Below are 15,288 nucleotides of genomic sequence, written 5' to 3' on the forward strand. Positions count from 1 at the left end.
TAAAAGATACTCTTCAAGAAGCAGACCATTTAAAATACATACATCTTGTTAAAGTTGGAAGGAAGAGCACATCTCAGAGGATGCTGTGTGCCATTAAGCACCCTCTTCCTATTAACCAAGAACACATTTTCATCTGCAACCACACTGCATTTTAGGTCATAAATGCTGAGTACAAGATTAGTGAAAAGGGTACTGGGATTGACTGACTGATGGAAATCAAGAGAAGGTAAGAGGTGAGTGGAAAGAGTCCTTTCTAATCTGCCATGAGATTAGGCAGGAGAGAGAGTCTTGCCCAGGGACCTGGCCACAAGGGTTGGCCATGGACACCCAAGCCCATGGCCTGCAGTGATCTGTTTCATTTTAAAAAGTGTACTACCTAAGTACAAATCCTTAGATCCAACACCTGTTTAAGCTCTTGTTTTATAAAATCAGATTTCTCCATTTAAAGTAATTTATATTTTAATTGGTATACCTTTAAAATGATGACAACAGTAATAGAAAGGACATCCCATGGAGATAATGACATTTTAAGTAACAAGAGCTTGGACACCATCTCTCCTCTAGCTGGTCCTCCAGCCTCCTACAGTAGATCACAGATTTGTTCCTTAAGAAAACCCCAACACTAAAATCATACTAACAGAAAACATCAATGACCTTATTTTTACCTTCTTGAATATTATAAGTCAGAATCCTGGGATAAATTCACCTAAACTGTTGGAAATGCACTCTATCTCCTCAAAGGGTGAGCAGCCATCCTGGTTTGCCTGGGACTAAGGAAGTTTCCTGGGGTACAAGACTTTCAGTCTAACATTGAGAAGAGTTGGTCACTCTATCTAACTCATATTATTCCTTTTGAGGAAGCATATGACTGAAATTGAGGATTTCCCAACTATGCAATCATTGGAAGTATTTTAATCAGCACAAGCAGTCCTTAGCTCAGAAGAAAAACTAAGTAGACACAAATCTCATGGGGCCATGGATCCTTGATGGATGTCTTTCTGATATAAACTTGAGGAAGAACCTATACTTGCCAGTAAAATTTCTTGGAAAAGGACCGAATCCCCTTCAACTCATCTATTTCTACTGTAAATACCATCTCATAGATTTACATTCCACTGAGGCATGATTTTGTTAGGATTTTTTCAGTATGGATTTTTTTCCCCAATCCAATCTTCCATTGCAGGGTTGAGGAAAAGTTGATTAGAGCTGGGGTTATGCCCCAGATGCTTCTGGGAGAAAGACGTTCCCTTTCTAAGTAAAGGACAGACTCCCTGTGTGTCTGTAGTGTAGCTCCACTGGAAATACAGGGCCTCTCTGCCTGAACCCTGGCTCAGAAGTGTTGCAAATCTTGCTTTCCAACGCTTTCCAAGGAGCAAGGCGATCTGTGAGAATGGCCTCCAGTCCTTGCAGAGCAAGCAAATCACAAAGCATGTTTAGGATTAATTAGGTTTTGACCCCCTTGAAGCACAAAATAAATAATTTCTTAAACAGGTAAGCACTTAAATAAGCCCCCTGGGCATAAAACCAATTATGAACTCAGTGCTTTCCCTTTTATAACAGGTAGATAGCCTTTGCCCTGGGGGCAGTACAGGGAATGAGGAGTTCTGGGTTTGCTCCAAAGTTGGCTGCTGTCCCTACATACTCCCTGGGTTGCTGATGCCAGTTCTGTGTCTTGGTATTGACATCTGAAATCAACCTTTGTTATGATGACACATTCCACAGGGACTTCTTCAGCAGTAAATGAACAGTGAAAGCATTAAATAGACTATGTAATTTCACTTTTAAGTGCACTGAGCACAGGAATGCAACAGTGTAAGGCGTGACGAAACGCTTCACTTGGGTGAAATCACTTGGGTAGGCTTGCCACTTAAGCAGGACACAGAAGGAATCTAGCAATTAAAACCCAATCACAACTTAGTTCAAATAGAACGACACATTCCAATTTATATTCACTCAAAACTTCAATAAACTTCCATGTATGTTAGCATCTAGTATTACTGCTAAAAGTCTGAAAAGTTTATTATCTTACGGATCTTATAAAAATTTGAATGTGGCTTAAAATTTCTAATCCAATTCTGAGAATATAAAGAAATACTATGTTGTTAAGAAAAAATGAAATGAACATGTGATACAGTATTATTAACTTTTGTTGTTGTTTGGTCTCTAAGTCATGTCCACAACTCTTTGCAACCCCATGGACTGCAGCAGGCCGGGCTTTGCTGTCCTTCACTATCTTCTGGAGTTTGCTCAAACCCCATGTCCACTGAGTCAGTGATATCACCCAACCATCTCAACCTCTATTGCCCTTTCTCCTCCTGCCCTCAATCTAAAGTACAGATTTTGTTCAAATTTCACAAAATTTTATGCTAGTGTCCATTATTTGTTTTCATTCCTTATTCAAGACTCCACATTATATTTAACTGCATTGAGCAGCTTCAGCTGCATGCAACAAATCCTGGTGAATTCTCTTTTCATTTTTATTCTATTACAAATACTTTCTTCTTCCTTGTTTTAGTTTCTTAGATACATCCATTATTTAAAAGTAGACATTTCATTTCCAAATATATGGGATTTTAAACATATCTTTGACATAAATTTCTCATTTTGATATTAATTTCTCATTTAAATGCTTTCATCTCTGCAATCACCCTCTGTGTTTTTTTCATCTCTTAACTTTATTGAGGCTTTCAATAGCTAAGTCAAAGATCTTTCTTGGTAAAAGTCAAATTGCACTAGAAAACATGTGGGTTATTTTCAAGTATCTTTTCATATTCATTTCTAATATAATCCCACAGTGATAAAAGAACAGACTCTGTATGATTTCAATACCATTAGGCCATCAACTGTTTGCACTTGGTCTTACGTCTCTGGATGTGTTCCCAGGTCTCCTAGTTTATAGTCTATGGGAACTTGAATAGAATTTGTATCCTACTGTTGTGTGAAAGTTGTATAAAAAATCTTAATTATCTTGAATTCATAGTGCTTTTCAGGCCTACTATAACCTTCTACTTCTCTGTATATTCATTCTATTAATTTTTGAGAGTTTTGCTATTAAAATTCCAACTAAAAATCTTAATTTATCTACTTAAAAAAGAATTGTAGTATATAGTGGAACTACATGTAACTTTGCTGTGGATTTTCCAAGTCTCCTGTAAAAGTGTTATCATACTTTCATAATTTAAAACTTTTTTTAAAAAGCCCAATCACTTTGGATGTCTGGACCCTTCAACATTACCACAATGAAGGAATCAGTCACTGGCACTGAAGGAAAGCGGTGGGAGGTGTCCTCGAAAAGTACTCACATCTTTTTCTTGCTATTACTTCATGATTGAAGGGTGGCAAGAATGAGGAACTGGGTAGTCTCTGAGGTAAAGGGCCTGAAAAATTTGCCAATGACTAATGTGCTGTTTGATCCATTTGAGAGAGTTCAAGCCAGCATGGCATCATCTGGTTTTTTACACAGACCACAAGGCAACGGCAGCGAGGGCCCTGGGTTTTGTGGACTTTCCAAAACACGGACTGAAAGAAGAAAGCTGAAGTGTGGGGACACATGAAAAATACTATTTTCAGATGCTATGGCACATGAAGACAATGGAATTCTATCTTAGGGGAGGGAATACTTCATAAAATGCCACAATGACTGAGCGCTATTTGCAACTGATTCAGAAATTCATTTTTTCTGTGGAGAATCTGATTATTTTTATTCAGTCTGTTACTTCTTTGCATGGTCGTTCCCTTGAAAATTAAGTTTATAGAAAGCACCTGTATCTGCCATAAAGAGTGGGTTATTTTTGAAAGAGTGAGTATAGCAGGCTTTTAATAAACACTAATGGCTTAAATACAAGTTAAGCATTCCATTAGAGAAAAGGAGACAAAGGTGACATTCAGCTTCCAGGGGACAGTGTAGGAGCACGTACTTGATGAACAGACTAGCTAGGTTTGAAGACAGCGCCACTATCTGCAAGCCCTGTGACTTTGGGCAGCATCCAGCTCCTCGTCTGTAAAATGAGGATAATAACTGGACCTGATAGGTTTGCTATAAGGATTAAATACATTGACATGTATAAAAATCTTTAAGACCTCTGCCTAGTATGTAATAGCAATACCCAAGTGTTAACCACTATCTTACTACTGTGATGTATTCCTCTACCCAGAGATCTTTAAATAGTACAACTGCTGTGAGGTGATTTTTAAAAAATTCTGTTTAAAGGCAGGTGGCTTGAGTAAATGACCAATTCAGGCTACTTCTATTTCTAGGCTAAGTCTTTTTATTTCCCAGAGGGACACATTTTACTGGGCTTCTTTAAAGTAATAACTACGTTATTGTAGTAACAACTATCATTCTTGGAGGTACTCAGGAGTCCTCGGTTTCCTTGATGAAATCAAGCCTTTCTTCCAGAAGCTTTATGACTCAATACATACTGATGGCCACAGGCTAGATCTGCTTTTTGAGTAAGAAACAGAAACCAAGGGTCTCAGATAATACCACTTAGTCAAATCACCTCCTTTTATTTAAAGCAACTAACTCTGTCATGCTCTGGAAAAGTACATACTGGTTCTTTAAAGGTGATTAAGATAAGTGGTCTAGAAGTTTCTAAGAATCAGATTTTAAAAGGTGCAGTTTATGTACTGAGTTAATTTGGACATATCACTTTGGCAGAATGTAGAGTCAACATGAATGTGAGACGTGACACATGATGCAGTTCTTTTCTGCCGTTTTTCTCATGAAGTGATGCTAATGATGATACTTGAGGGAGAGGAGGAAGAGGGAAAAATCCACACTTTTAAAAGAGAAATCTACCCTGACTTGTCTCATGTATCTAACTTTGGCCTCTACTGCTAAAGCAGCAGAGCAATGTGGTTAAATCCAAGAGCTCTGAAGCAAGGCTGCGGGGCTCAAAATCCCTCTGCTGTCACTTATCAGCTGGGCCAGTGGGAAAGGATGGTTAAGGTCTCTGGACATCAGCGTCTCCATCTTTAAAAGGAAAGTAACAATACGTCTGATTTCATAGGATTGTTTTTTAAGGATTAAATGAGTTAAGAGCTTGGCACCTAACAGGATTAGCAATCTCAAATATAAACCCCCATCTCCTATCCAGGCTATTACCTCACCAACAGCCAAAATGTATACATTGTTTCAGTGAGCACTTATTAAGCCCCTTTTATGTTCCATGTACTGTAGTAGGTCAGGGAGTGGAAGATACACAGTTGAGTAAAAAAACAGACACAACCCCTGTTCTTATGGAAATTAAAGAGTAGGACGGATACAAATTAAAAACTCTCACAAATAAAGGTAAATGCATAACTATGAAACACTTCCAAAGGAATAGAGATTTGACCTGGTCAAGACAGAGAAAGCTTCCTGAGGGAGTGGTGAGGGCCAAACTCTGAAAGAAGAGTAAGAATGTAACAAGGGATGGGTGGGCAGAGGTTGAGAAGAGTATTCCTGGCAGGAAGGACAGCACATAGGAAAGCTCTGTGAGAGTCTCACCCATCATCTCAGTCATAATTATTACCACTCCTCAGGGCTTCCTTCACGTGCTTCCTATCACCCGGGATGTCCCTTCCTTCTCTTCTCTCTCTGGAACCACCCATTCTTCAAAGGTCCAGCCGAAATCTGAATCTCCCATGACACTCCACCACGTTAGCCCACAAGACTCCACTACTGTCCCTTCCTTGGGGAATGTGATGGAACGGGGCAGGAAAACATCGCTTACTGCAATAAGAAGATGGTAAAATCTATTGGCAACTGAAGAACTTCTGTTTTACCGCTCTTGTTTGTTCCCAGGGCACATACATCTGTATTTCCTCACTTTCTTTTTTTTATTGAAGTGAAGGGCACTTGTTAACTTGTCCAGTCTTCAGCTCCATGGGGTCAGTACTGCTACCACAGCCGCGGGAACAGAGGCCCATTAAGGGGACATAAACGGCCACCATTCCTGTAACTCGGGTGACTGGGCAGCCCTTTGAACTTGGATCTGTCCACTTCCAAAGCCCATTCATATCTTCCATGACACTGGCTTCCACTTGGCTTAAGCGCTTTTTCTCCTGCGTATGTCCAGTGAGCCCAGTGATTTCTAGCTCTCCTTGGGGTAGTACAGTGTTGCTATGCAACAGTCATCCCTGAAAAACCTGTTCGGTTCTGTTGGTGTGTATTGTGGGAAAGAAGGTCTCAGAGACAGCTGTGAGATGGCAGAAGTGCACTTGTCCCCTTGTAAGCCTTATTCATAAACAAAATCATGCCACAGACATTACTAAACCACATACTGATTCTCCTCTGCTCGAATGCAAGTCATATTATAAACAAGAAAAAGGAGGAGGAGGGCAAGGGAAGGGGAGAGGAAGAACAGGAGGAGGAAAGAAAAGAATATTGTTTTCATAACATACCTCCTCTTAGTAATGCAAAATAGTCAGATTTTATTGTTCCTTATCACTTATTATATGTTGATTACACAGGAAGTACAGAATAAACTTCATCAAATAAGATAGTACAGAACCATGTCTAATAGTTGCTGGCACAGAGTAGGAAGATGCTTAGTGAAGTTAGTTCCTTCTTTTTAAGCCAGGGGGTTTCACATTGATCCAATCTGGGACCAAATCCCAGCTCTTTCTTCTTCCAGCTGTGTGCGCTTACTCAGGTTAAATAACCTCTCTGAGCTGAAAGCACCACAGCTACAAATGGGCCAATAACGGGACCTCCCTCAGAGGCCTCTTGTGAGAACCACACAGTGTCTGGCATATGGCAGGTGCCATGGAAGCACCAATTTCTCTCCTTTTTTTTTTTTATAAAAAAGGGCTGCTTCTCTCCTGGATTTCCCAAAAGACCTTGTGAAGTAGACAGACTTGGCACTGTCATCCCCATTTTGCAGATATGAAAACAGAAATTTAGACAGATTAACGAGTGACCTAAGGTCAGAGAGTCAAGACCCAGAGGACCTTGGAATTCATCCTGATTCTTCCGAATGTAGGTGTGATGTTCTTATAAGACTAAATGACATGAAAATACCCTCTCTGCCCCACTCACTGTTGATGACACAGTTGTTTTTTGAGTACTGCTCCTTGATTTGCATTGATTCATTCACATTTGTTCACCTTTTTTATTTGCCCTACTTGTTTGACCAGCACACATCCCTTAGATGTTTGCCTGAGATTAGAAGGGCAAACTGGGCCATTAAACACAACAAAATGGGCAAAGAGGGCTTCATCAACTACAAAGGGAAGTAGAATAAAATCACTATTCAAAACTCAGAAAGTTTGACGGGGTTTTTTGGGGTCATATTTTGACCTCTGGTTTCTTGTTTGCTTTATTTGAATTTTCAGTTTCATTACATTAAATATAGTTGTTTATAAATCATACTTCTTTCAGAAAACCAAGACACTTGCTAACTCCAGAAATTGTTGGGGATTTGTACCTCAAAAGGTGTCACTACCTCATTAATAAATTACAAATAAATGTTTACCCTTTTCATGGCCCAATTATCCATGGTTACAAAATAATATGGGAAGAAAAGAAAATTTGTAATTTATGGATGAACTGTGTCTCAAATGTGTTTTCATTTATAGGCCAGTTTTTTGGGGAACCTGGCTTATAAATTTGGTTTATTCTTAAATAGGAAATAAAATTTAAAATAGTATACAGAGTGAAGTAAGCCAGAAAGATAAAGAACATTACAGCATACTAACACATATATATGGAATTTAGAAAGATGGTAATGATAACCCTATATGCAAAACAGAAAAAGAGACACAGAAGTACAGAACAGACTTTTGAACTCTGTAGGAGAAGGTGAGGGTGGGATGTTTCGAAAGAACAGTATGTATATTATCTATAGTGAAACAGATCACCAGCCCAGGTGGGATGCATGAGACAAGTGCTCGGGCCTGGTGCATTGGGAAGACCCAGAGGAATTGGGTGGAGAGGGAGGTGGGAGGGGGGATCAGGATGGGGAATACATGTAACTCCATGGCTGATTCATGTCAATGTATGACAAAACCCACTGCAATGTTGTGAAGTAATTAGCCTCCAACTAATAAAAGTAAATGAAAAAAAAAATAAAAATAAAAAAAAATAGTAGTATTTTGGTATCATTTCTTTTCTACATCTCCTTACCCTTGTTGCTGCACTATGTACATTGTCAAATTCTTTTTTTGAACAAAGCATAAAATACATGGTATCTAGTTAGATCTTTAAAAGATATCCCCAAACTAACCACTTCTTACTGTCTCCATCACTATTGCCTGGTTTCATGGAGTACTATCCACTATGATTAGTTTCCTAAGTTTTTGCTCCTATGTTTCCTGTGCCTCCCCCATTTCCCCATGGGCTGTTCTTCTGGGTGATCCTGTTCAAGTCAGGTCATGCCAAATCCTGACACACCTTGGCTCAAAGTTCTCCAAAAGTGAAAGCTGTTGAAGCTGAATGAATCGTCAACGGGACTCATTACAGCATTTTGTGTATACACGATTAAATTTTTCCATGGCAAGAAGTTAAAAAAAAAAAAAGGCCCAGACCCTCTAAAGGCGTTCCATCTGAAAAGCCCAATTTTTACAACACCACGCAGTCCTTGGGCCATGTGAACCCACTTCCTCTTTGCTCTCATTTGTTACTACTTCTGGGCAGCCACATAACCTGCTGCCAGCGCAGCTTCCACCTGAGAGCTTCTGCACGCGCTGTCTCCTCTGCCTAGAACACTCCTTCCCTGGATATTTGCATGGTCTCTCACTTTTCAGGATTTGCAGAAATGCCATTCTCTGGCAAGCTTCCATGGCCCACCCTACCATTATCTAAACTTCTATCACTCCCATTCCTGAATTCCTTGCTGCTTCCCCTGCTTTACTTTTCTCTCTGTCTAATCACCATTTAATATACTACACATCTTACGTGACTATTGCCTAACTTCCCCATTAGAACAGAGGCCGTGTAAGAGTGGGGACAATGGTTTCTTCTGTGTCACATTCCCAGTGCCCGCAATAACATTTATTATATTGTGGGCATTCGATAAATAATTCTTTAGTGAATGCATGATTAAATAAGAGGACTAAAATGTTATCTATGGATGGTGAGATATTAAAACAAGAGTTGTGTTAGGTGACAGATGGAAATTGGGAAACTATATTCTACTTTATCCTTTCCAAAAAAATTGGCTAGATTCTGGTGCACCCTCTCAATAGGCTATTTAAATGAGAATGTGGTTATTTACATCAGGACAGAACATTAACCTAACTAGATAGAAGGGTGTTGGGGTGTGGGCTCTCGGCCTGCAGTGTGGTTAGAGGACTTTAACTGCTGAGGGACAGGAACGGGCAGCTGCGGGAAAGAGAAGGGAAGGTAATTCTTTGATCCTCTTGTTGGAAAATCAAGGTAGTAGCGCTCCTCTTACAGTCCAAACATCCTCCTGGACATCCCTCCTCCCATCCTAACTGCTGGTGCCTGTAAGGCATTCTCCTGGTGCACCGAGGAGTCCTAACTCGCACACTCTATTCCGAGCCGTGCTATGGCACTCAGGGATCCAGAATTCACATTTCCGGTTCACCCGTTTCACAGTCACGCACCCCCCAAATAAGAAGGGCCTTTTTTGATACTCACTGTGGTGACTGACAGGAATAACCAGCCCACAGAACCTTACCGTGAAGCAGTGCAGGTCTGCATCTACAAGATAGCAAACCGGTGGGCTCCCTTTCAATAAAGAGCACAGGCTCTGGAGTCTGAAGGATGGGGCTCTGAATCCTGGCTCCTTCCTCTCCTACCTATGCCATCCTGGGTATGTTACTTGACCTTTTGATGTGTTTTCTTATCTGTAAAACGTGAATACAAATCCCTAATGTCTGATTTTTCACAAGGATTAAAGGAAGCAGTTTACAGCATCTAATGCAGCACTTGATTCACAGCAGATGCAAAGCACATGATGGTGACTCTGATTTTGTCCCTTCATGCCATAAGCAGACATCTGCAGTGAAGACTTCCTCTGAATTTAACAAGAAGGTAGACAGCATTGCATGTCAGGCTCTCCAACCTCTCTTCTCCTTACTGTCTGTCACCCAGGAGCAAAATGTCCCTATTACTTTCCATATCTGCTCCCAATTCATAGAAATGTAGGTTTGTTCCCTTTTCTAGGTTTTACCACTCTGCTTTTGCACTTAACACCATACTTACTCAAGATCTCCTTAAATCACACTTCTTCTTCCCTCTCCAAAGGACCCTTACTCTTAGTCCACAAACCATATACTTTCTTCTCCCTTAATTCTGAACAATGCATTTCCTGATAATGATGATGACAACAGTACAGGCTAGCATTTACTGAAATCTATGGGCCAGGCCCTGCAGCAAGAAATACAGAACCATTCTTTCATTTGATCGTCTCCATAATTCAACAAGAAATGTTCTTTAAAAGTATTTATACCTGCTTGAGTGCCATTCTCTTTTTTTTATCAAGTATGCAAGAAAAGCTCTAATCACCAATGCTGAAACGCCAACTTAATCTGCAGTACCTTTGAAAAGTGAAAGTGAAGTTGCTCAGTCATTTCTGATTCTTTGCAACCCCATGGACTGTAGCCTACCAGGCTCCTCTGTCCATGGGATTTTCCAGGCAAGAGTACTGGAGTGGGTTACCATTTCCTTCTCCAGAGGATCTTCCCAACCCATGGATTGAACCGAGGTCTCCCACATAGTAGTAGTACCTTTGCAATTTAATTAATTCTTCTATGCCTCAAATAAATAAGTGCCTAAAGGTCATGATTTACTCCATGTTTCCAAACTCATCAGCCATTTCTTGTTCTTCATCCCACTTGACCTCTCTGAAGCCTAGGATGGGTTACCTTCCCTCCTCAAAATGTTCCCTTCTCACTGCATTAGACACTTCTGTTAAAGCACTCTTCCTCCTCAAAAGGAGATTTGTCGGATATCAGCCCTTGGTCCATCTCTAATCTTTACCATAATCACTCTCTTCACACGGTCATGTTAGTCTCCTAGATTTAGTTATCTACTCCATGCAGATGACTCCTCAATTTAAATCTCATGGGTCCTTCCTTTTTCAACACCTATAACATTTCCAGCTGCTTGCAGGGCATCTTCCTGTCCATAACTTATAATCAATTTGACCACAACTGAAGACCCATGAATGGCCTTCCTTCTGAAACTTACTCCATCTCCTATTAAGTGAAACCACCACCTTCTAAGCAACTGCACCAAAATTTTCCTATCATCTGTTGTCTTCTACATTTAATCAGGTATTGAATTAACTGATTCAGCCAGGTGGCACCTTCAAAAATCTCTAGTTTCTGCCCCTTCTCTCTATCCTCATTGCTCTAGTTTATCTATCTCAGCTTGAACCAGTTTAACTCATGAGGAATCACTACAGTTCTTCCCATGTGGTGTCACTGTGCCTTTCCCTTCCAACCCCTCGGCAGACTTCTACCAGATTTGTATTCCTAAAGCACAATGCTCATTATAGCAAATCATTTCTATATTAAAACTTATACAATTTCCCCATTTTCTACAAAACGTGGTTTAAATTCCTGAGCCTTGCACAATTTGGTCCAATCTTACCTCTAGCCTCATTCCCATCTTTCTCTTTCATGTACTCTTCATTCCAGCAGAATTATTCACCATTCCCTTCCAACTTCAGAGATGGAAGTCTCTTTTTGAGCCTTTGCCACTCAATTTTCTGCCTCTGCTATTTTCCCTAGTTAGATTCATGTTTTCAAATTTCTACCTTTCCCTCAGGATCCCACCCCAAATGTAATCTCTGCTTTGAAGTCTTCTCTGTCCACTCCAAACAGCCGGCTTTTCTACCTTAAGGCTATGAGGTCATTCACTCTTTCATCTGAAAAATACTGCTTTATTCGGCAATTCCTACATGGCAGCTGCAGGTGCTGGTTCTATAATGGTGAGTAAAACAAACATCATCATCATATTTCAGATATTTAAGGCCCTATCTCGGAGAAGGCAATGGCACCCCACTCCAGTACTCTTGCCTGGAAAATCCCATGGACGGAGGAGCCTGGTGGGCTGCAGTCCATGGGGTCGCTAAGAGTCAGACATGACTGAGCAACTTCACTTTCACTTTTCACTTTCATGCACTGGAGAAGGCAATGGCAACCCACTCCAGTGTTCTTGCCTGGAGAATCCCAGGGACAGGGGAGCCTGGTGGGCTGCCGTATATGGGGTCGTACAGAGTCAGACATGACTGAAGCGACTTAGCAGCAGCAGCAGGCCATATCTTAGTTCCTTCATTAAACTGACTGGTTTTTTAGGATCAAGGCATTGTCAAGTTCTTCCATTTCCCCAACCCCCAGGATGAAACTAATCAGTATTTGCTCAAAGAATTCATGACTGAATACATCACTGGCTCCAGGCTACTCTGAGGAAGAGGGAACACCAAGTGGTTAACACCTCCCAGGCCATATGCTGACAGCACAGCCCACCAGGCCATATTGCCTTAAGATCTGTTGAAGGGTTATAGTCTCATGACACAGTTCATCTCTCTACTACAACTGTGAGGAATTACCCTGAGAAGTTTCTAAAAATCCCTAGCAAATAGTGAGTGCATAGAGTCAATTAACTTGGAAATTCTTCTGACTTCATGGCTTGAAACCACAATTAGGAAGACCTAACCCTGGCAATATATTTATTTCTAAGAGGATTATTTTTTGAAGTACTTGTACTTCACTGAGAAAACTAACTTCTATATGCAGACAGACTGGCTTCACAGGTGCTAACACATCTGTGTGTGTGTGTGTTGCGAACACTCAGTTGTGTCTGACTCTTTTGCAACCCTATGGGCTATAGGCTGCCAGGCTCCTCTGTCCATGGGACCATGGGACTTCCCATGGACAGCCAAGAATACTGAAGTGGGTAGGGGTGTTCCTGACTCAGGGATCAAACCCATGTCTTTTGTGTCTCCTGCACCGGGAGGCAGATTCTTTACCACTGCACTACATGGGAAGCCCAAAAACATCTTTCATTTTTATACATTCAATTCTCAGTGAGGATTTAACCCTGACATACAATTGAACAATGGTGCTGGGGTTTGGCCAAGGCGGCAAGATGGGCAGAAGACAACCATCGGGGCTGGTTCCAGGTAAATTGGACGTAAGGCCAGGAGGAGGGGAAGTGCTGTCTTGGCCATAGGTCCCAGGTAATCTGGAGAGCTGATCTCATATTCATCATCCCAGCTCAACTGCCAGGGCAGCTGCATGAGGGGAGCTTTCCCCATCAGCAATTCCTTCCACTTGAAAACAGGCCTAACTTGGCAGCATCAGTTTATGCTTCTAAGTCACTGAAAAATATCCCAGGAATGTAAAATCCAGACGCTTTAACCTTCCCCAACTTGTAATTTATTTTCAAGTGCGATGCCAGGTTTGGAGAATACAACAGGCATGACGGTACCGCTTATAGAATTTAATAACAAATTGCGCTTAATATAAATGCCTCAACATTCTTAAGTTTGTAAAAGAATACCTTATATTCTTAAATTTGTAGAATATTCTCCAGAAGTCTGAACATTTTCAGATTAAAAACACGTGAGTTAATTTTTAGTGCTCCAGTAAGTGGCCAGAGTTCCAGCAGCCAGTGACTGCTATGACCTTGTGTTAAGTCCCTGAGCCTCTTTGGGCTTCTAAATTCTTCATGTGTAGAATCACAAGATAACATCTAATACATCTTCCAGCTCTAAAATTCTATGATTCCTAGTCGTATATATATATACATATATATATAGAGAGAGAGGACACACAGGACAACAAGCAAAGATCACATTTTCAAACTGAAATATTTCAAATATATTAAAAAAAAAAATAAAATCTTAAAACCACAGAATTTCTGTGTTGGAAGGACCCTAATGGTAAGCTTAATTTTAAGAACTGTGAACATTTTAGATACATTTAACACAATTACAAACTGAGAAAACATACAGTCAACACTCAATTTACCTGTTGTAATGGGGCCTCTGATAGCATGGAAAATCAAAATTTAGAGACAAAGAAAAACCTTTATGTTAGGCAAAGATTTCAACTTTTCTCAGTAAAACTGAAATTGAGTAACTAAAGCATTTAGTTTCAGTAAATCCAAGGAGGGCACTGCCCTGGGTAGTTAAATCCTGATAATAAAGGACTGACTTTTCTGAGGAGAGGTAAAAAATGCTTTGACTACACAAGTGGGGGGTGGGAGAGAAATATACAAGCCAAACAAAGAATGAAAATTTTTACTCTACAAAAAAAATTTTTTTTTAATTCTTACAAACTACATAAAAATAACTAGGAGGATTAGATAACATGTAATGTATGCCTGAAGTAAGTGCAAAATAAAGATTTTAATTGGGGGATATATTCTTTGAAGACAAAAATTATTAATATAAGTTTTAAAGTCTTTTAAAATAGCCTAAAGTCTCTCAGCACATTGTCTTTGATACAAACCTAATTTGAGATAATTAAGAGTATCCTCTGACTCTGTGATATTCAAATTTACTTGGAATTAAACATCACTGATTTCTTTCTGTTTAAAGGCATATAATTATCTTCATGTTATATTTTTCTTGCTTAGAAAACTCATCGTATCGCCTTCACTGAAATACACTGGGTAGAGAAGTAACTAAATAATTTGGCTCTTAATGATTGAAAGTACTTAGAGACATCATTTAGCAGAGAATTTAATTTGTACTATAGTAAACACAGCTGCCGGGCACGAGAATTTAGACCACTCTGCGAAGAAGACAATTAACTGCTCCTTCAGAAGAAAAGAACATAAGATAAAGCATTTCAGCTATTCTTCTGTGATTTCCTGTGGAAAACCCCTACAAAATTAGGAGAATTACAAGTCAGTAGAAATGGGAAATTTTCTCTGTCTGATTTCTTGTTGTCGCTTTACTGGTTAATTTACATCCCAGACACTGATGGGGCAAAAGGGAAAATGCGATATAAGTGTCAGACTGAGGTTAACCAACATATTGTACCATCTACATATTATGATGTAAGCAAAAGGAGGAAGGGAGAAACACCAAAATTTCTAACATGGTTGAGGATAACATCAGCCAGCAATCTGGAAAAATGATAGTACTTTAAACCTGCTAAAAACCCTCCCATGTGATAGCTTTGTATTGTTCAGCCTATGCAGACTAAAACACAAAGTATATGAAATAAATCATATACTTTTGTACTTAAATAAAATGTTCTGCAAGCAATTAATTTCTATTACTTTTAGAAATTTGCCAGAAAATAACTTCCCTATAATCAAATCTTGATTTTTCCCTTATTATAAAGTACAATTTATTAAGAAAAAAACTCTTTTGAAAG

The 15,288-nt window shown here is 39.8% G+C and overlaps 1 protein-coding gene across 2 annotated transcripts in view; it reads right to left on the reverse strand.

The window, feature by feature from the left end:
• NFKB1 (nuclear factor kappa B subunit 1) overlaps positions 1 to 15,288 on the reverse strand; it is a 122,069-nt gene that overhangs the window by 50,703 nt on the left and 56,078 nt on the right. The window lies entirely within an intron of this gene.

The sequence above is a fragment of the Dama dama genome, chromosome 17, assembly GCF_033118175.1.
Source record: "Dama dama isolate Ldn47 chromosome 17, ASM3311817v1, whole genome shotgun sequence".
NCBI classification, from domain to species: Eukaryota; Metazoa; Chordata; class Mammalia; order Artiodactyla; family Cervidae; genus Dama; species Dama dama.